The sequence below is a fragment of the Ascaphus truei genome, chromosome 3 (genome assembly GCF_040206685.1).
Source record: "Ascaphus truei isolate aAscTru1 chromosome 3, aAscTru1.hap1, whole genome shotgun sequence".
Classification (NCBI taxonomy): Eukaryota; Metazoa; Chordata; class Amphibia; order Anura; family Ascaphidae; genus Ascaphus; species Ascaphus truei.
This window is the reverse complement of record NC_134485.1, coordinates 92,925,968-92,948,775: the sequence shown is the minus strand read 5'-3', so window position 1 is coordinate 92,948,775 and position 22,808 is coordinate 92,925,968.

Genomic DNA, 22,808 nt, shown 5'->3' with positions numbered 1-22,808 from the left:
GTGTTTTGTGGGTGGAGGAGGGGTGCAGAGTGTTTTGTGTGTATTTGTCTGTGTGTCTGCAGTGTGTGTTTTGTGGATGTAGAGCTGGCAAAGTCTGTTGGTTTGTGTAAGTCTGCAGTGTGTGTTTTGTGGGTGTAGAGGGGGGCTGCAGTGTGTGCGTCTTCAATGTGTGTGTTGTGTGAGTGGAGGAGGGGTGCAGTGTGTTTTGATTGTGTGTGTGTTTTGTGGGTGTAGAGGGGGTCTGCAGTGTGTGTGTCAGTGGTTGTAGATGGTGGAGGAGGGCTGAAAAGTGTGTTTTGGTGGGTGTGTGTGTCTGCAGTGTGTTTCTGTGTTTTGTGTGTTTGTGGGTGTAGAGGGGTGCAACTGTGTGTGTTCTGTGAGTGTAGAGGGTGGAGGGGGCTGCAGTGGGTTTTGTGTGTGTAGAGGAGGGTGTGTGTGTGTGTGTGTGTGTGTGTGTGTGTGTGTGTGTGTGTGTGTGTGTGTGTGTGTGTGTGTGTGTGTGTGTGTGTGTACAATTTCCTTTTAATAAACTTGCAGTAAAAAGTAAAAGCAAAAGAATGTAGAAGATCATGCTGATAAAAATCAATATGACTACAAAAATGTATCTTTATTTATGATTTTTTTTTTTTACAAATTAAAAATAAGCCTACAGTACATTTAGCCTATAATAGTAATAATCACCTCAGAACAGCCATTACTGGCCAATAACGCCCTGTTCTTCGGGGATTATTACTTAAGTATGTGTTGACTGATAAACCGTTTGACAAATTTGCCTCTGAGACAAAAGTTCAACAAATCTATATACTGTTAGATTAACAGAACAGGTCAGATTCATTGTGCTGAAACATTTCTTATTGACTTTAATGGGAGTTTCCTTGCGAATAAATAAATAACCTCATTAGTTTTAGTTCAAGGGATATTAATATGAAATGTATCTGACGTTTTTTCGTAACATCCTTTGAACATCACTACAAAGTGGCAGTACACTCATCATCCTCTGTAAACGTAACATAAGTAACAATACAATTCCATAAAGGAGGATGAGGTTTGGGTATTCATTATCAGTGAAAAAAAGATAGACTTTTGTTGTAGATTGCATTTCTTTTCATTAACCAATATAATAATTTGTCAAATATTACATTTTAGTGTATAAAATAGGTATCAAGTATAAGGATGGACAGGATAGCAATTCTCAAATGTCAACGTTTGTTCAGATGTCTGAGGCAAACTTCGGAACAAATATTCTAATTCAAATTAAATTCAAGTCAAAATGCAAGACAGGTACATACTAAGATTGATGTTTCATTTGTATTTTTTCATTAAATGAGCAGACTTTTAGGTTCGCAAACAATAAACTTTTGCACAAAGGATCAAATTAAAAAAGAAAATGCCCTGCTTATACTGTATTTATTTTTTCCCCACAAATCAAAACCCACTCGGGTTCTTGCAAAACCAAAACAATAAAATTGTTAGAAACAAAAAACGAGTGAAAATGCCATCATTAGTTTAGTGGGGAAAAAGAAAATCTTTACTTCGTTTAGCAGCCTTTATTCAGCAAAGTTGAATTCAGAATCTGGGTAACGCACTGTTAAAACTTAATGTACAGTAAGTAAGCATCATTACACTTTACATTCATTTCCATTTTTTCCCTCCACTAAATAGGAGGGATGTCAATGCATAATGAGGAGTTATTTTCTTTTGCAGATCTGATACTGATTTTTGCACCTGTATTGTCGCAGTAAGACTTTGATAAATGATTCTGATTATTTCTCATGAGCACTCACGTTTTTTAGTCTGTAGAGATAGTATAAGTAAAAGATAACATTAATTAGTTCAGTAATTTCATTTGCTAATTTGCTGGGTTTTATATTTAAAAAAAAATGGACAATTATTTTGTGACATTTTCTGCTTCTAAATATAGCCAATTTGCATGCCATGTTTTACTTTGATCTATTTATCTGAAATTGAAGTGTAAACTTTTGGTTTATATTATTCATATAATCCAGAGGGTTAGTCATCATGCTTCAATAATTATATTGTTACTATGTAGAGCTTTATAAAATGTGATGGTTCAGCAGTTATCGTAGCACAGTTGAATTATGAATGCAGTATAACCTTTTACAGAATGTATGGCTTGCCTTTTTTGCGTACAATATGATTTGTTTCAGATATAATTATTTCTTTTAGATTAATAAAGTAATGTTGACTTTCCATGGTCACAGTGTATTTCCAATTAGTCTTTCTTGATAACTATCTATAATGATAACAATCTTTGCTCTATATTTACCAAGCTCTGTAAGGATAAAAGAGGTGTTCACGCAAAAAATATGCTTTAATTTTACCATTTCATTAATAAATGGTAGTTTTTAGTGAGTTCAGTTAACTTTAATAGAAATTAATCATTAACACAGAATGTCTCATTAACTTGCTATTCCCTAAATTCCTATACCTGGATAATCTACTGATGTTGCACGATGGAATCCATAATGCGAACCGGCCTGATTCCATGTGCACGCCGAGTCCACGCAACTAGTCTACTGGCCTATCAAGATTAACACAGCAGGGGTCCCTGCATCTGACTGGGACTCCCGATGTGCAAATCCTACTGGGCTGCATCAAACTGTAAGAGAAGCCCTAAAAGAGCAGATTGAATCAATCACTCTCTCTGCTCACATCTAACAGGCGATCGCGCTGCTTATATTTTATTTTAATAACAGTATAGAAGCAGGGGGAGTACAGAACTGATCCACATTCATTTCAACCTCGGGGACCCTTGCTTCCCGAGTTAAAGACCCTGGTATGAGATGCCGGTATCTCCCTGCTTTGTATAAATGTCCTGAGTCACGTGAATGGGAGATTTAACTCTGGAGATTTAAGACCGGGGCCTGTAACTCAGGAATCAGGGGGTCCCCGTGTCTGCAATTAATGTGGTTCAGCTCCGGAGATCCCCTGATACACTACTGTGTTATTAAAATCAAATAAAAACAGTGTTATTGCCTGTAACACCTGTGCAGGGAGATACAGTTCTGTGGGAAGATCGCAGCGATAGAAGTTAGAAAAAGTCTGAGATAGATGCACTGCTGTATAACTAAAGTAAAATAAAAGCCCTGCAATCACCATTTAGAAGCGCGCAGGTAGATAGACTGAATCAGTCAATCTCTTACAGTCAGCTGGAAGCTGTGAGATTCACACAGCGCGAGTCCTAATCAAACGCAGGGACCCCCACTGTGTTAATCTGATGGTCCATTACAGCCTGCTGTGGACCATCTCGCAGAGTTTTGGGCGAATTGGCTGCGCCTTTGTTCCGTGGTGCGGTAGAGAACATCTGTAGTGCGAAAAAGGTAGAAATTCAATTTTTTGCCAGTAATTGCTGCTCCTGTACAGTAGCTTCAATATGCATATTGCTTCTTAAACACACTTATTTTTGTCAGCTACTGTAAGGCATAGTGAGTTAGGAATGAGGGAGAGGAGGGAGAGAAGAGACTAACCTAATAGGTGTCTCCAGTTGTATATATGTCCCCTCAAACCTCCCTCCAAATAAATTAGGGAGAGATGCCTGTGTTGAAAAAAGAACACACATGAGGTGCCATGGAGATATGCTAATGTCTATGCCGTGTATTTAAATGAGTCACACATCTTAAAATATATCTTTAAGACCAATCCGTGTAAATACCCTTGTGATAATAGGGTTAACAGAGTCAGACATAAAAGGATTAGAACCCACAAAACTGCTATTTAGGGCAGAAGCTCATGCACTGAATTAAACCACATGCTGGGAAGCTCCACTGTCACGTGTCTCAAGAGTCTCAAGAGTCTCAGGTGTAACCAATTTTATGCACAGGGAACATTGAACTGGCAACAGGAAAGTTGAAATGGTCTGCTTTTATAGCAACAATACTGCTTTCCCCCTTTTTCTTCTTCTTTTTTTCTTATTTGTATATGTAAAGCATGTGACGATGTATAATTATACATCCTTAACTAAGCTGACAATTGCTTGGTGCTCCTGTTATAAATCTGAGAAAATCAATTGTGTGCCTAACATAAGGGTCGCCTTTCAGTTTCATTCAATCCTTCAGTCAGTCTAATTCAGCAGCTACAATGTATCCTTATATTACTTTGGTATCATTATCTATTGCCAATAGAGTCAACTGTCCCCAGATATTGCCTCATGTTTATTGACTGATTATCTCTATAGTTATGAGTGACTGGTGAGGCTTCCAGCTCACAGGACCACCTGGTGTTTGAACATGTGTGCAAAGAGCTTCGGGGTTGATGGAGCAGGGTCCAGTTTTAATCTATTATGGAACCCCATGACAGGTTTTGGATCTGTGACCCTGGATCTAGTTTAAGCTTCACCAACTGAGTCAGCTATGTGAAGCACCTCTATAGCTGCTCCTGCTGCTTTTTCTTGGGTACAGGAAGCTTCACCCAAAGGGGAATAGGAGGTTTCCGTATGGACCCATACAGTATGTACTGTACTGTAAAGTACTGTAAGTCCATCTTTCCGGGAGTGCCACTGTGGGATTTAGAGAAACTGAAGGTGACAAGTGGTGGTGGCTCACAGGCACCACAGGCATCACAGGGATGCATTGGCCTGTCCAGAGGAGCTATCAGCAGTGTGTGGGCATACTTCCAGTTGTCCAACCATGACTCAGTGACCTTTCTCTGTCATGTCATTCAGCATTGGGTAGGGGCACAGTGGAGAACACCTATCGGTGAGTGATCTTCTGCAAAATGTGAAGAACAAGCACTGTAACATTTGGGAGCGTCATTCTATTCCTCCCCCTCCCCCCAATCTATTTTGCAGAAAAACATTCTGAATTGGCTACTAAACCGCCGTCTGGCAGCACCCATCTGACTTTACAAGAAGTTTCCTGCAAGCAGGTTTTAGGGACTTGGGGCATCACCCAATTTCTAAGGAGCCTAAAACTATTTGAGCAGTGTAGTGTGCAGGCTTGAGCATTGTGAATGATAACAGATGTGGTCCCCTTCCCCCTTGGGGGTGGGTTAAGGGTTAGAAGGAACCAGAAGGTATTTATTGACTCTGTTATAAACTATGTATATCTCCAGGGGAGGGGAGAGCTCTGAATATGAAAAGCATAGGTCTGTCTACAGATGCAGCCACCAGTATCCGATCACTTGCCTGAGTAAAAACTAAGGAATCTCACAGTAAATGCCTCAATATTTTTGTAAAATTCCTAATGGCCCATCGGATTAACACAGCGGGGGACCCTGCAGTCCCATTCAGTTTGAATGGGACTGCAGGGACCCCCGCTGTGTTAATCCAATGGGCCATTAGGAATCTCACAGAAATGTTGAGGCATTTACTGTGAGATTGCCTCAGATTTTACAAGGCAAGATCTAATACTGGTGGCTGCATCTGTAATTCTCCACCTCCTCTCTGTGGTACCCTGCCTTCTCTGGGGTGCAACTAACATTGGTGGGTGAAGCACAATAGAGGACACCAGCAGTGCTTCTGGGAATTTACCCCAATTTATTTTGGAGTCTGATTGATATGTTTATTGATTATGGTTCGGATTTAATTGGTTGCAATTCTTCGCGTATCCGCCAGGTGGTTGATATTAATGAATTTTAATGCGCATGCGCTTCAGTAATGTGTCGACTTGCAGGTGTTTAAAAGAATACCACAGTGGTCCATTGTAAATTGGCCTTGGAACTGAAGAAGTTACAATAATGTATCAATTTAGGCTTTTCATATTAAAAAATACATGCACAGTGTCTGGTGTTTTATTGTCCTGAGAGTCTCGAGATAAGTGCCCAACTGCAGTCCGTGTTCCAAAAACCCGACAGAACGTACGCTGATTTAATATGGGCCGCGATTAATGCAACAGATGATAAGATGGCAACAGTTGGTCAAATTTATCAGAATTTTATCGAAAACTATGACTTTTACAAATTTTCACCAGATCTCATGTGTGGAAGCGTGCAATAAGGAAAAAGCTATGTATCGATCCGTGTTTTTTTCGTATTTATCCCGGTGTTGTTGGAGGGAGACCAGCGGCAGCATCGTCGAAGAGTAGTGGAGAAGATGGGCTGTGTCTTTCCGGGAGAGCAGCGGCAGAGACGTCGAAGCATAATCGAGGAAGTGGCCTGCGGGTTCGATCGTTTGGCTGCCATTTGTTTTGCCTTGAGTGTAAATCACTGAATTTCTTCTTGACATAATAATGCTTAGGTGTATTAAAACCCTAAGCCTTTGGGGTCAGCAGAAGGTTTTCTTTATTAGCCTTAGCCTGTCGCTTTGGCCTTGGCTTGGAAACGGCTGCCGCCTTTCGCTTTTTCTGTGTGATAGGCACGGCAGAGACGAGTGGCTTCCTGCGTCTGTAGAATCGGGGCTGATCCATGGCAGCAGATGGCACAATGCAGTATCTAGAAAAGGGCAAGTTCAGATACAGATCATCAGCCACCGTGTGCTATCATGCACACGGAAAAACCAAACAACGCACAAGGACACCAATGGTAACTAACGTGTAAGTATATTTATATAACTATATAATACAGTATATTTATTATTGTTTATATTGCTGCATATTAATATAACTATATAGTATAGATCTATCTAATTTTATAGTTATTTCGGTATATTTATATAACAACAGTATATAATACAGTATATCTATTATTGTTTATATTGCTGCATATTAATATAACTATATAGTATAGATCTATCTAATTTTATAGTTATTTCGGTATATTTATATAACAACAGTATATAATACAGTATATCTATTATTGTTTATATTGCTGCATATTAATATAACTATATAGTATAGATCTATCTAATTTTATTGTTATTTCGGTATATTTATATAACAACAGTATATAATACAGTACAGCAGCGGCAGCTCTTATTCGAGCAAAAGCCGCTGGCTGTATGTGGCTGAAAAGCGGGTAGCCGCGGCGCGTGGCGGCGCACTGTGACGTCACAGTCACATGCGCGCCCGGCTTCCCCGTCTTCCCCGGCTTCCCCAGGCTTCCCCGACACCCCTGGAGATGACATTAAGGTAAGCGGGGGTTTGGGGAAGCAGAGTGGCAGAGCAGAAGGGGTACAGGGGTCCGGAAGCGTGTGTAAATTGCGCGCGATGGAGGAGGGGGGGTGAGTGGGGGAACGCGGCGGCGCGCGTGCATTACTGGCGGCAGCTGGGGCAGATCCCGGCATGCCGCCGGTATTTAGTTCAATAAGATATGTCGCTACTGTATATCTATTATTGTTTATATTGCTGCATATTAACATAACTATATAGTATAGATCTATCTAATTTTATAGTTATTTCGGTATATTTATATAACAACAGTATATCATAAAGTATATCTTTTATTGTTTATATTGCTGCATATTAATATAACTATATAGTATAGATCTATCTGATTTTATAGTTATTTCAGTATATTTATATAACTACAGTATATTATACAGTATATCTATTATTGTTTATATTGCTGCATTTTAATATAACTATATAGTATAGATCTATCTAGTTTTATAGTTAATTCGGTATATTTATATAACAACAGTATATAATACAGTATATCTATTATTGTTTATATTGCTGCATATTAATATAACTATATAGTATAGATCTATCTGATTTTATAGTTATTTCAGTATATTTATATAACTACAGTATATAATACAGTATATCTATTATTGTTTATCTTGCTGCATATTAATATAACTATATAGTATAGATCTATCTAATTTTATAGTTATATCAGTATATTTATATAACAGTATATAATACAGTATATCTACTATTTTTTATATTGCTGCATCTATAATTGTTTACTGTAAATGATGTGCTGTACTTGTGGCCTACTGCACTGTAACTTACCGGATTGTTGTTTTTCTGTACACTGTAGGGAGACAACTCTTCTGGTCGACAAAATAAGTGAAGAGAATGATGAGAAGAGTGCCTTAAGGGTCAAATACACTCTGCTGCAAAATCACAATCTCACTGTATCCGAGACCAGCATAAAGAAGATGAGACGCAGAATTGGATGGAAATATGGACGTGTGAGGTTAGTACTGGACAGAACAGGAGGTTAAAGTGTTGTTTAAGAAACTGTACTGTACCTATAAAATTATTCCTTGTCATTACAGAGCGTACCCTATGATAAGGGACGTTAACAAGATCAAGAGAGTGGTCCAGGCCCAGGCATGGATCGACAGTGGAGAATCTTTACAGGATTGCATCTTCACTGACAAGTCTACTGTATCGCTGGAGAGATTTGCCACCTTTGCATTCCACAAAAAAGGTCGCATATCTATGAAGCTGCGTCCAAAAAACCCAGTGAAGATGCATGTGTGGGGTGCCATCTCTAGGCGTGACCAGGATGCATTGTCATCTTTGAAGGTAAAATAAGTCACACGCTTTTGCCTTATGCACTATACCGTACTAGTGTGCAGTTTTTTGAGCACTTTTCTTTTCTTGTTATAGGAATCATGAATAAAGCTTTTTTCCAAGAGCAAATTGTGCCTGAGATTGTGGAATACATCACACGTGAGTTCCCAGATGGTCACCGTTTCTACCAGGACAACGATCCGAAGCACACCGCGTCAACAGCGCATATTCTTGAGCGCGGTATCAGCTGGGTGACGACGCCAGCGGAGTAAGTGCGGTAACCGTGTCTCATTTTTTCCCACTGTTTTTACTGTGTACTGCATCTCTTCAACTAATTATTCTTTTTTTTCCCCTCCAATGACAGATCGCCAGACTTCAATCCTATCGAAATGGTCTGGCATCAGCTGAAGGACCATATCCGAAAAGTCGTGAAACCCTCCAAAAAGGATGAGTTGACGCAAGGCATAATGAGTTTTTGGAACGATGTACTCACCGTTGAATGATGCAATAAATATATTGACCATATTGCGACTGTGTTGCCATTGTGATCGCACGTAATGGGCAAGCATCAGGAAGGTAGTATGGTATAGTACTGTACTGTAGTATGGTAAGTACAGGCACACCAAGTACAGTACAGTATGATACAGGTAAGTATGGCACAGATTTTTTCTTGCCTGAGAGAGCAGCACTAGCCATCTGGTTACAAAGTATTTAACAGTACTCACCGTATACAGTAGTTCCAGTATAGACTAGTTTGACAGTACTAACTGCATACTGTAGTCCAATAAGGAGTACCATAGCTATACTGTACACAATGCATAATATGCACCTAACTGCACGATTTTTTTCTTTCCTGAGAGTGCAGCACTAGCCATCTGGTTGCAAAGTATTTAACAGTAGTTACAGTATACAGTAGTTCCAGTATAGACTAGTTTGACAGTACTAACTGCATACTGTAGTCCAATATGGAGTAGCTATACAGTACACATTGCCATAATATGCACCTAACTGCACTCATTTTTTATTTTCTTGTCTTTTCAGAGAAAAAAAGGATGGAAAGGGGGAGGGGGTATCATGTGTACATTGTGTGAACTGTATGTACATTAAAGTGTATCTAAAGTGCAGTCATGATTTACACAAAACCTCCCCTCTCTCAATTAACTACACAGAATGAGGAAGAAGATAAAGACCGAAAATTTTATATTATTATATATATTATTATATATTATATATTATTAATTAATATTATTATCAATGTGCATTATTCATGTTTATCCACCGGCCCTCAATTTTCAACTGACAGAAGAACTGAATAAAGACTGCATTTTGTATTATTCATGATTATTTGTATATTTGTATTTTTTGTTCCTAATAATATAAAATAAATATTTCTTTACATTCATGATAATCATAATCCTTCACACCCCCCTCCCCCTACACCAAAGAAAAAGAAAGAATGACAAAAAGTGGTAATTTACTGCTTCAAAAACATGAATCAGATTATGTTTTTTTAACTCTCAATTTCACAGTGCTGTGCAAATCACATTTACATATCAAATTTGAGAAGGGATTATCACAAGCGTTACCGTAAACAAAGCCTCAAAGGGTTGGGGGGTGGATGGGTGAGTCATGCGCAGTAATCATCAGCTAGCTCCCTTCCCAAAGAGGATTACAGAGAGGTGACTCAAAGCCAACAATAGGAAAATTAATTAATGGTTTTGTAGAGGATTTCACGCAGGCACAGAGAGATGATGCTCGGCTAGGGTCGGACGATTAAAATCACAATGACAAGCTTTAGAAATGGAATGGTTCTGGAGAGGTGTCGATAAGAGGTTCAAATCCTTGAGCGAGCCTTGTGTGTGTGTGTGTTGGGGAGGGGGTACAGAGTACAGCTGCATGAAGGATTAGCTGTACTGTAGTTCAAAGACATGACATATTTTCAACAGGCAGGTCATCATAATAATTTGATCCCCACACACCCAAATCCATAAAAACCACACAAATCAACCATGTGCAGTCAAACGCACAGTGTCGCAGTCAAAAGCTACAGCACAGATTGAATATCGTAATATCAAGATGGTTTAGGCAGGCTTGTGGAGAAAAATAAAATAAAAAATGACGAGAAAAAAATATATATATTTTTTTGTCCCTCACTCTCGAACTTCGCAAGCAAGCAGTGGTGAAGTTATAGATGCATGCGTAATCATCAGCTATGTAGCTCCCTTCACAAAGAGGATTACATGCAGGTGCAGAGAGGTGATGCTTGGCTAGGGACAGACGATTAAAAGCACAATGACAAGCTTTAGAAACGGAATGGTTCTGCAGAGGTGTCGATAAGAGGTTCAAATCCTTGAGTGAGCCTTGTGTGTGTGTGCGTGGGGGAGGGGGGTACAGGGTATAGCTGCATGAAGGATTAGCTGTACTGTAGTTCAAAGACATGACATATTTTCAACAGGCAGGTCATCATAATAATTTGATGCCCACACCCCCAAATACATAAAAACCACACAAATCTACACGTTTTTTACACCCCCGCACCAGACCTATTCAAGGATTGATTACTTTCTGGGAACCAAAGATGTTCTCCAGCCATCCTCCCAGTCAGACATAGGCTCAATTTCATGGTCAGACCATGCTCCGGTCTCACTAGTACTCTCTCTCCCCTTCAGTAAAAGCAATCAATACAATTGGAAACTAAACAATTCTCTGTTGAACCAAATGGATGTAGAAATAGACATTAAACAAAAACTCAGAGAATATTTTAAGCTGAATAAGGGCTCCGTAGAGTCCCCAGCAATGCTATGGGAAGCCTTTAAGGCCACAATAAGAGGGACTATCATTTCCATAGCATCATATAAGAAAAAAGCTAAGCAAAAATTATACAATGAATTAACTGAAAAAGTACAGCTTCTGGAACAGAACCATAAAAATAACCCCTCAAAAAAATTATTTAAAGTACTAGATAAAACCAGATCTGAATTAAAACAGACACAACTAGATGAAGTGGAGAGGGCGTTAAGGTGGACCAAACAAAAATATTATGATAAAGGTAACAAAGCCGATCGACTATTGGCGTCCAAACTTAGAGATATAGATGCTCCCCCTATTTTTCCCATTCCACATCCAAACTTAGTGGACTGAGAACCAAAACGCAAATCTCAGCTATTCAAACTAATTTAGGAGCAAAAACATACGACGAGAAACAAATAGCAAAAGAATTCTCTGAATTCTACTTTAAATTATACAATTTAAACTTTCCAAAGAATAGATCATCTGGATCTGAGGCTATCTCTGAGTATTTGGGGAAATGTAAACTTCCAGAGCTCACAGAAGAAAATATTTTAGATCTAAACAAGGACATAACGCAGGAATAACTTCTAGAAGCCATTGCTCAATTAAAAGCCAGTAAAACGCCGGGCCCGGATGGCTTTTCAAATCAGTACTACAAAAAATTTAAGAAGGTACTAGCCCCATATATGCTGGATATGTTTAATTCATTTCTAGGGGGAGCAGATATTCCGCCAACAATGTCTAAACAAATTTAGCAATCATACACAAGGAAGGGAGAGACCCATTACAATGCGGTAACTATCGCCACATAGCCCTCCTTAATTCGGATCTAAAACTTTTTAGCAAAATCTTGGCAAACCGACTCACCCCAATATTGCCCAGTCTAATTCATATAGATCAAGTCGGGTTTGTCTCGGGAAGACAGGCCTCTGATAATACCAGAAAAATTATCAACCTTATAGACCATGTACACCTCTCAAACACGAAGGCTATCCTATTGAGTCTAGATGCAGAGAAAGCATTTGACAGGATACGGTGGGACTTTTTAGATCAAACTTTGATCAAATTCGGATTTAGGGGCCAATACTTAGAGGGGATCAGAGCCCTATACAAGACTCCCACAGCAGTCGTGAAACTCCCAGGAGGAGACTCAAACCCCATAAAAATCACTAATGGTACCCGACAAGGATGCCCCCTATCTCCGCTTCTATTCGCCCTCTCCATAGAATCCCTGGCAACGACAATTAGAGACGACAAGAATATCAAAGGTATTGAAATTGGAGAGACAATTTACAAAATATCCCTGTTTGCCGACGACATTATTCTAACCCTGTCCAACCCATTGATGTCCCTCCCGAACTTACAATCCAAATTAGACCAATTTAGTAAAATTTCGGGATATAAAATTAACACGGACAAGTCAGAGGCACTGAATCTTTGAATAACGGCATCAGAAGTTAAGTTGCTACAGGCAAACTTTAATTATAAATGGAGCTCGATAAAAATCAAATATCTGGGAATACAGATAACGAGCTCTTTTAAGACCCTATACCAATACAACTATCCCCCCTCTTCGAAAAGATTAGAAAAGATCTTCAGAGCTGGAGCGAATATCAGATCTCCTGGCTAGGAAGAATAGCCACAGTTAAAATGAATATCCTGCCAAGACTCCTATATTATTTCCAGACGCTACCAATAGACATTCCACTAGCAGAACTTAAAAATATCCAGAATAGTATTTTTCAATTCATCTGGAAAAACAAAAGACCAAGGGTTGCTAGAACAATTTTGCTAACTCCAAAAGATTGCGGAGGTCTGGGTGTCCCGGATATCACTAAATACTATTTGGCGGCCCAACTCAAACAAGTAATAATGTGGAACAATGACCCAACTACAAGTTGTTGGCTCGGGATCGAGTCTACCTATGCAGGACCCCTTTCTCTGCCGGTAACCCTGGGGGGGGGGGGGGGAGAGAGAGCCTAGCAGATAAATTAAAACTGGGAGCAATGAGGTGTACATGGAAGATATGGACTAGAAACAAGGAGAAATATCATTTGGCATCTTCCCTCACTCTAATGACCCCCATATTTAGCAACCCTGAGTTTATCCCAGGCTGCCTCCCAAAGGGACTTAGTAAATTTAAAGAGCTAAGGTTGGTAATAGCTGATGATTTTGTATCAAAAGATAAGATTCTTGCACTCCCAGATTTGGAGAAAAACATAAAATTACAAACTTACCGGTATTTGGTTACTTACAAATGCGACATTACCTACAAACAATCTCAAAAGACTCAGTGTTTTCAGCTACGACAAAATTTGAGAGATTATGCAGAAGAGGTTATTATTGCAAAGGTCTGATTTCTGAGGTGTATCTGGGCCTGGCGTCAACTGCGGCACAATCTAAACATAGCTACATGCTAAAATGGGAAGAAGACTTAAACCTAGACTTAGACAGAGACGACTGGGAGGATATCTGGGAAGCGGCCTCTAAAACATCAATTTGCACAACTATTAAAGAAAACATATACAAAATTCTGTTTCATTGGTACCTAACTCCAAATAGACTGAGCCAGATTTTCCCCGGGTCCTCAGATTTGTGTTGGAGAGGATGCGGGCAAAAAGGAGATATAGCTCATATCTGGTGGAATTGCCCAAAAATTCAGGGGTTCTGGATCATGATACAAACAATGATATGAGAGCTCCTGGGGGTAGAGATAGAGGTGGACCGATTGACCCTGGTGCTTTCTAAACCAATAGAGGGCCTACAACCCCAAGAGAATAAAATGATAAGCCACGTCCTTACAGCAGCCCGCTGCTCGGTTGCCGCAGCATGGAAAAAGATAAACGCCCCCTCCAAGCAGACAGTATTGAGACGTGTCAGGGAAATAAGTTTAATGGAACTCCTCTCAGCACAGTTGGGTCAAAAGGTTGATAAATTCCATAAGGTTTGGTCAGTATGGCCAGACAATTAACAAATGAATAAATGGGCCACACAAGACTGGAGTTATAAGCCCCCTTCCTTCTCCCATTTCTCCTCACCCCCCTCTTCTTTCTTGCTTTTCTCTCCACTATTCTTGATTTTCACTGAGAGAGAGATGTCCGGAAACGGCTGCTTCCCCAACATGTTGTTAAAATTTTAAAAATAACAAAAGTTTTGTAGAATACAACAGACGAAAGTAAATATATAAGAAAAGAAGACAACAGAGTATTATTTATGTTGTAATATAATGTTTAATATTTCTTCTTTTTGTACAATGTGAAGTTGTAACAGATGTATGTTAAAACTTGTTATATGATGTCATTCTCTCAAAAAACAATAAAAAAATTGAAACAAAAAAAAACCATACAAATCAACCAAGTGCAATCAAACGCGCAGTGTCGCAGTCAAAAGCTACAGCACAGATTGAATATCGTTATATCAAGATGGTTTAGGCAGGCTTGTGGAGAAAATAAAATTAAAAAAAGACGAGAAAAAAAATAGTTATTTTTTTTGGTCACTCACTCTCGAACTTCGCAAGCAAGCTGTGGTGAAGTTATAGACGCATGCGCAGTAATCATCAGCTATGTAGCTCCCTTCCCAAAGAAGATTACACGCAGGCGCAGAGAGGTGATGCTCGGCTAGGGACGGACGATTAAAAGCACAATGACAAGCTTTAGAAACGTAATGGTTCTGGAGAGGTGTCGATAAGAGGTTCAAATCCTTGAGCGAGCCTTGTGTGTGCGTAGGGGAGGAGGGTACAGGGTACAGCTGCATGAAGGATTAGCTGTACTGTAGTTCACAGACATGACATATTTTCAACAGGCAGGTAATCATAATAATTTGATCCCCACACACCCAAATACATAAAAACCACACAAATCAACCATGTGCAGTCAAACACACAGTGTCACAGTCAAAAGCTACAGCACAGATTGAATATCGTAAAATCAAGATGGTTTAGGCAGGCTTGTGAAGAAAATAATTTTTTTTTTTTTTTGGTCACTCACTCTTGAACTTCACAAGCAAGCAGTGGTGAAGTTATAGATGCATGCGCAGTAATCATCAGCTAGCAAGCAGGAATGTGATTGAAACCAGAAAGACACACATTCAAATGAATGGTGTAGGAGAGGTGTACTGTACTGTAGATAAGATAAGAAGTTGAAATACTGCAGTGCAGTAAATTAGCCTGTGTGTGTGCGGGGGCGAGCGAGGGGAGAGCGCTGTATATGCCGAAATGTGATACTGTTACAGTACACGCCTATGCGTTTCAACAATGTTCAAATGAGACATACAGCACTGCACATGCATGTATAAATATGCAAATTTACAATTACTGCGTGCGCACACGTAGACTGTGTACTGACGTACTGTAGGTTGAACTGCTAAAGTATTAGACTTTGAAGACAACAGCACGCGAACGCCCCCCTGAGTTTTTAGACAGTATTGCAGGCAGCGCTAATAAAATGCTAATTTTAAGAGCGCTAAAATACCGGAACATATTCCGGATAAATAAATAAATACTGCATCTGCCGCGGTTATCAGAGTTGCGTCGATACGGCCGCATTAGGATAAAGGCGGCCGCAGCTGTAAATAAGGGAGAGAGAGTAGAGAGAAAATTGATATTTATTTGGTCATTAATAGAACCGAGGTACAGGCATCTCTCCCTAATTTGTTTGAACTTATTAGATCACCACAACGAGGCTCTGGAGGGAAATTGTATGTTCAGATCATTTTGCTTAGAAAGTAACTACAAACTTGCAGTATGTTATTTTTGTATATTAAGCGATATACTGTATATATTCTGAATACAGTTTTTATAAAAATGTCATACAGTTTGGTAGGAAAATGCCCACACATTAAATGTTGCAGTGATAACGTTGAAGCTACCTGAATAGGCTCCATTGAATCACAGCTACCACATTTGTGTGATCAGGTTTACAGAGTTCTGCACTATGAGATTATTTAAAATGAAGGTTTTCATATTAATGATTCCACTGAGAAGTGACCCACCACTCAACCGTATTGCAGTAGAGAAATTTATATACATATACACTGGTGCATAGGGATAATTATAACCTACAAAACAGAAAGTGTAAAGCAATATGCTTATACTAGATCCCTCTACAGATTGCACTCAAAGGGTTGAAAAAAATATACAGTACTCCGATTTAGTAAATCGTGGAATCTCAATATTCATAATCGGTAATGCTTCAATGGGAATGACAGATATAGAGAGTATCTTATTATAATATCACGTTAAAACCCTACACACGTTTCATGTGCTACACGCACACTTCTTCAGGGGTGAGGACATGACGGTGGCGTCTTGGAGGCGTCAAGCTCCAGGAAGTAGACTGCATGATTCTATGAGACACAGTATATGTATGGTGTTGACTTGTTATAAGACAATATTGATACAATTGTTACCATATACTGTGTATCTATCTACTTTCATGGGATACCTGACAGTATTTCTATTTGGAGGCTAATTTGTATTACATTTAGAGCAAACACAAGTATACACTGATAGATTGCAGCTCACATTGTGATTGATGCATACTACAGTATATGTCTGTTATTAAGCATGAGTTACTAAGCATACTTGACTTTGTATGTCTGAGGGGTCTACATCCAAGCTATAAAGGCTGTGTATAACCCATAGTCATACTTGGCATAAACATATCTTGGCTCCATCTCGTGCACTGTATGTTGTACTAATTAAGACTACATACTGAGACCTATATTGGAAATTTTTTACCAAACTGATGATTACCAAATGTTTTGGATATAATGAGTCATCTAACCTGGGGATTTTATTTTAATTTGATCACTGTATCTATGTTCACTTGCTTTGTGGTTAATTACAATACTAATAAAGTTTTATTATTTTTCATGCTATAATAAGATACTCTCTATATCTGGCAATCTCGTTGAAGCATTACCGATTAGGAATATTGAGATTCCATGATTTACTAAGTCGAGTATATTTTTTCTACACTTTGAGTGCAATCTTCTTCTTGAGGAAGTCAGCTGTTCGCTGACGAAACGCATAGGGCTATCTGCATCATTACACAGACTTGACCGTGATGTGGAGCCTTGCTCGAGGACACCAAGAATCAGCTTTTCAGTGGAGGTTCCCTGGTCTGATCGGACGTAGAATGTCATGTTAGTGAGTGAGCTCACTTGTGACTTCCCAGAGGACTTTATGGTTCCGTATATGAGTTCAGTGGTACAGGTTCGTGGGACCTCTGCTGCTGCTTCTATTGAGTTATTCATCACTCCAGCTGACAGAAAACACAAAAGAAAGTGCTTTTAGGCGCTAAAATCCCTTGAAAATGGGGTTATAACAAAGAATGAGATAGTAAATAAAATAATTGAAATAAAATATAAATGTTAGCAGGGCTGTCAGAAACACTAGTGGATCAACACCAGAAATACAACAAGGAACAGATACAAACCAGCGCCCGTATAGAAAATGTCTAATAAGTCCCAAAATGAAGTCCAAAAAGGGGGGGAAGGATCCAAATAGTCCAATCAAGAGAAGATCTCCAGTCAAGGGGTCCGTAGCATAGGGACAAAAAAGAAAATCATAGTGTAACTTGTAAAAACACACAAACAACAAAAAACAAACAACAAAAACATAACACTTAACACTAAAGCTGAAAATAAAAATAACTATTTATTAAAACAAAGGAGCCTGCTGCAGCGGGTCATCAAGGGGTTAAAACCCAAAACCCTACTTACAGCAGGACCGGAGTTAGTAGGCGTGTGAAAACCAAGCAGACGGATGCCAAAAGCAGAGAGGGTCCTCTTCAAGAAGCTCCTCAAGATGGATACAGGGGAAGGGAAGATGCACACAGCTGCACTCGTCCAACACAGCCTCTCTCGCGATGACGCGATGACGCGATGACGCGATGATGCTGTATCCTGCTGCGGTGATCAGACATGCTACACACAACCAGTTCTCTCCAAGGCGCCGTGACCTTTTATCCTACACGTTTCGTGACTGACTTCACTTCCTCAGGGGTTATTTAGTGAGGGTGAAGTCCTGTTATATACAACTCACTCGACACTAATTGGACAGACATATCTTAACTCCAATAAAGTTTAAAATTCAGCTACTGACAATACAAACTAAGACTTGCACAAACATATTGACAATTACAAACTTACAAACACCTAACATTATAAAAACAGGGATGGAATAACAATGAAAATAGTAACGATAATAATAATAAATTATTTTAGCATGATACAACACATATTCATATAAATAACATTGGTACAATCATAAATAACCTGTAAATAATCAAAGATAATAAATAATCTAAATAATCTAAATAGATAAAAATAATTAATAAATAAAAAGAAAAAGGAAAAAAGGAAAAAAAAAAGAAGAAAAAAAAAGGATAACTCATATACAAAAGACCCTTTCTATTTAGTCAAAAAGACCCCTAGATCGAAGTCTAGGTTGAGACCGTTTGGAGAGAGGGTTCTAAGCTAATAGATCGAGAATGCTTCACGTCTGCTAATCTGGTTGATCGTATCACCCCCCCTCCAATTGGTAGTAGCGATTTCAATCGCTTGACAGCAAAGACCCTTAGGGTCTTGATTGTGGCAGATTAAAAAATGATTAGACAAAAGATACAGAGTGGGGAGTGAGGGGAGAGAGGGGGAGAGAGGGGAGAGAGGGGATAGAGGGGGAGAGAGGGGAGAGAGGGGGAGAGAGGGGAGAGAGGGAGAGAGAGGTGAGAGAGGGAGAGAGGAAGAGGGAGAGAGGAAGAGGGAGAGAGAGAAAGGAAGAGAGAAAGAGAGAGGGAGAGAGAGAGGAAGAGAGAGAGAGAGAGAGAGAGAGAGAGAGCGCGAGAGAGAGGGGGGGAGAGAGAGAGGGAAAGAAAGAAAGAGAGAGGGGAGAAAGAGGGGAGAGAGAGGGGAGAGAGAGGGGAGAGAGAAAAAGAGACAGAGGGGGGAGAGAGAAAAAGAGACAGAGGGGGGAGAGAGAAAAAGAGACAGAGGGGGGAGAGAGAAAAAGAGACAGAGGAGGGAGAGAGAAAAATAGACAGAGGAGAAAGAGGAGAGAGAAGGAGAGAGAAGGAGAGAGAAAGAGAGAGAAGGAGACAGAGGGGGAGAGAGAAAAGGAGACAGAGGGGGAGAGAGAAAAAGAGACAGAGGGGGGAGAGTGAAAAAGAGACAGAGGGGGGAGAGAGAAAAAAATACAGAGGAGGGAGAGAGAAAAAGAGACAGAGGAGAGAGAGGAGAGAGAAGGAGAGAGAAGGAGAAAGAAGAAGAGAGAAGAAGACAGAGGGGGGAGAGAGAAAAGAGACAGAGAGGGAAAGAGAAAGAGAGAAAAAGAGAGGGGAAGAAAGAGAGAAAGAGAGAGGGGAGAGAAAGAGTGAGGGGAGAGAAAGAGAGAGGGGTGAGAAAGAGAGAGGGGAGAAAAAGAGAGGGGAGAGAGAGATCAGAGATGGGGAGACCAGAGAGAGAGGAGAGACGAGGGAGACCAGAGAGAGAGGGGAGACGGGGGAGACCAGAGAGAGAGGGGAGACGGGGGAGACCAGAGAGAGGGGAGATGAGGTAGACCAGAGAGAGGGGAGACAGGGAGACCAGAGAGAGGGGAAACGGGGGAGACCAGAGAGAGGGGAGACGGGGGAGACCAGAGAGAAGGGGGAGACCAGAGAGGGGGGAGACGGGGGAGACTAGAGAGAGGGGAGACGGGGGAGACCAGAGAGAGGGGAGACGGGGTGACTGACTGACCGGGGCAGGGGTGACTGACTGACCGGGGCAGGGGTGACTGACTGACCGGGGCAGGGGTGACTGACTAGGGGTACTTTACAGGAACAAATCCTCCCTAAGTCTCCTGGACTGAAAACGTATTGCACAGCAGATGCTAATGCCAATTATTGACTATGGAGACATAGTATATGGCTCGGCTCCTCAAACCCACCTTAGCAAACTTGACACCCTCTACAATTCAATTTGTCGTTTTGTTCTCCAATGCAACTATAACACACATCACTGCGAAATGCTCAAAGAACTAGATTGGTCATCACTAGAGTCTAGGCGCAAAGTTCACCTTTCTTGTCTCACCCTCAAATACTTTCTGGGCAAGCTACCCAGCTACCTGAACAAGCTCCTCACCCCTACCACATGCAGTACCTATCACCTGAGATCAGACTCCAAAAGACTATTCATGGTCCCAAGACTCAACAAAGTATCCGGACGTTCCTCCTTCTCCTTCCGTGCACCCCAAAACTGGAACAACCTACCAGAGACTCTCATATCCACCACCAGCTTAAGTTCTTTCAAATCTAAGGCTGTCTCACACTTTAATCTGGTCTGTAACTGTTTCATACGCTCATAATATATATTTTCTTTAACTGTGCATGCAATGTCTTGTATATAATGTATACCTTGTTCATTTATGTAACTGTATTTGTAACCATGTATTATTTTGTTTTACTCTGTGCCCAGGACATACTTGAAAACGAGAGGTAACTCTCAATGTATTACTTCCTGGTAAAATATTTTATAAATAAATAAATAAATAAAAAAAGTGACAAAAACCCTCCACAGGAAAGCAAATATGCAAATACAACTGTATGCTCATCTGCATGTCTTAGGCAGGTCTGCAACCCCGCCTTTCCCCATTATCACCCAGCATACAGCACTTCCACTGCAGCAAGGGATTCTGGGAAATGACATGCAAATGAGCACACAGTGTCACTTTTTGCCTCAAAAACCATTTTTAACATGGTTCCCTATAGGCTTAAGCTTGCTGCATGGTCACAGCTTTGAGCACAGCCAGGGTTAAGGTGCATACCCTGGCTGTGCTCAAAGCTGTGACCATGCAGTGTGTACACACACACACACACACACACACACACACACACATAACAAGGACTAATTATAGTATAATGTAATAAATACATTTGAAAGGCCGCAACCAGCACCACCACGCTCCCCCCCCACCCGCCCATCTCCTACTCTGCACTCTCTGACGCAGGACCGGGGGGAAGCTGGGGGGGGGGAAGCAGGGACATGAGGGGGCATCTCCGCTCCCATCACCCGCCGCGCTCTCTGACACGGGACCGGGGGGAAGCGGGGGGGGAAGCAGGGACATGAGGGGGCATCCCCGCTCCCATCACCCGCCGCGCTCTCTGACGCGGGAACGGGGAGGAACGGGGGGGAGCAGGGACATGAGGGGGCATCCCTGCTCCCATCACCCGCCGTGCTCTCTGACGCGGGACCGGGGGGAAGTGGGGGGGGGGACGCAGGGACATGAGGGGGCATCCCCACTCCCATCACCCGCCGCGCTCTCTGACGCTGGACCGGGGGGAAGCGCGGGGGGAAGCGCGGGGGGACATGAGGGGGCATGCCCGCTCCAATCACACGCCGCACTCTCTGACGCGGGACCGGGGGAGAAGCGGGGGAAGCAGGGACATGAGGGGGCATCCCCGCTACCATCTCCATAACTGCGGGCAGCAGGAGCGCCGGGGAGGGGTGGGAGGTGGGGGAAGGCACAGATAATACTTACTGTGTCCTCCATGGGAAAAGAATGGCTGCTCGTGGGGGGTGGGCTCATATAGAGCCTGGCCGCCACCCACAGAGCCTGGGAGCGCGCGCCAATCAGCTGTCAGGTAGGGGGAGGTTTTTTTTTTTTTTCAGCCATTGTGAGCAGGGAAATTTCAGCGTGAGCAGGGAAAATTTAAAAACACAAACACGTGTGCTGCTTGGGCCAATATTTACTCACCCGGGGGTTAAATCCTCTCGCCCCGGGCGTGTAAATGTATATGATTGTCGAACACTGTATATATATATATATATATACATATATATATATATATACAGTGGTCGACAAATCACCAAAAAATCTACTCGCCACACAAAAAAATCTACTCGCCACCTAGTACCAAACCATTTCCTCTATGGTGATATTTATTCTTGCATTGGCGTATTGGCTATTGTTGCTATATTTTCAGTTTATTATTAGTGTCATTAAATTACTCATTTTCCCTACACTGGTATTCGCTTATATCTGTAGCTGTGAGACAGAGAGTGCTGGTACTATTTTTTGGATTGCTAGTACCAAACGTGTGCTGCTTGGGCCAATAGGAGCTCGCCACGATGTTAAATCCACTCGCCCGGGGCGAGCAAATGTATAGGTTTGTCGAACACTGTAAATATATAATATATATATATTTATATATATGGATCATACAGTTGCACATCCAGGAATATAGTGTATATGATTCAGTGCAACAAAAGGTTGCTACATTGGGGAAACCAGCCAAAAACTACAAGGCAGAATGAATATGCACAGACACTCCATACTCCATCACGAAGAAGGAAGATACTGCTCACCTGTGGGACATTATTTCTCACAGCCAGATCATTCCATAAATGATTTAAAAATAAAAATCCTCAATGCAATGTTTAAACGTACCCTAGAACAGAAAACATTAGAACTCAGAATGAGAAGACTCTTTGACACCAAAACCAAAGGACTTAATGCAGACATGGGTTTTCTCACACCCTATCAAAATTGTTTGTAATTATCCTGCTTGTCTCTATTCTTATCCACACTTTATCTCCTCCCCCCTCACAGCATCTCTCCCCCCAAACCCTCCACACCTTTCCTTGTCACCCTCCCCTGGCTACAAACACTTTTAACACGATACC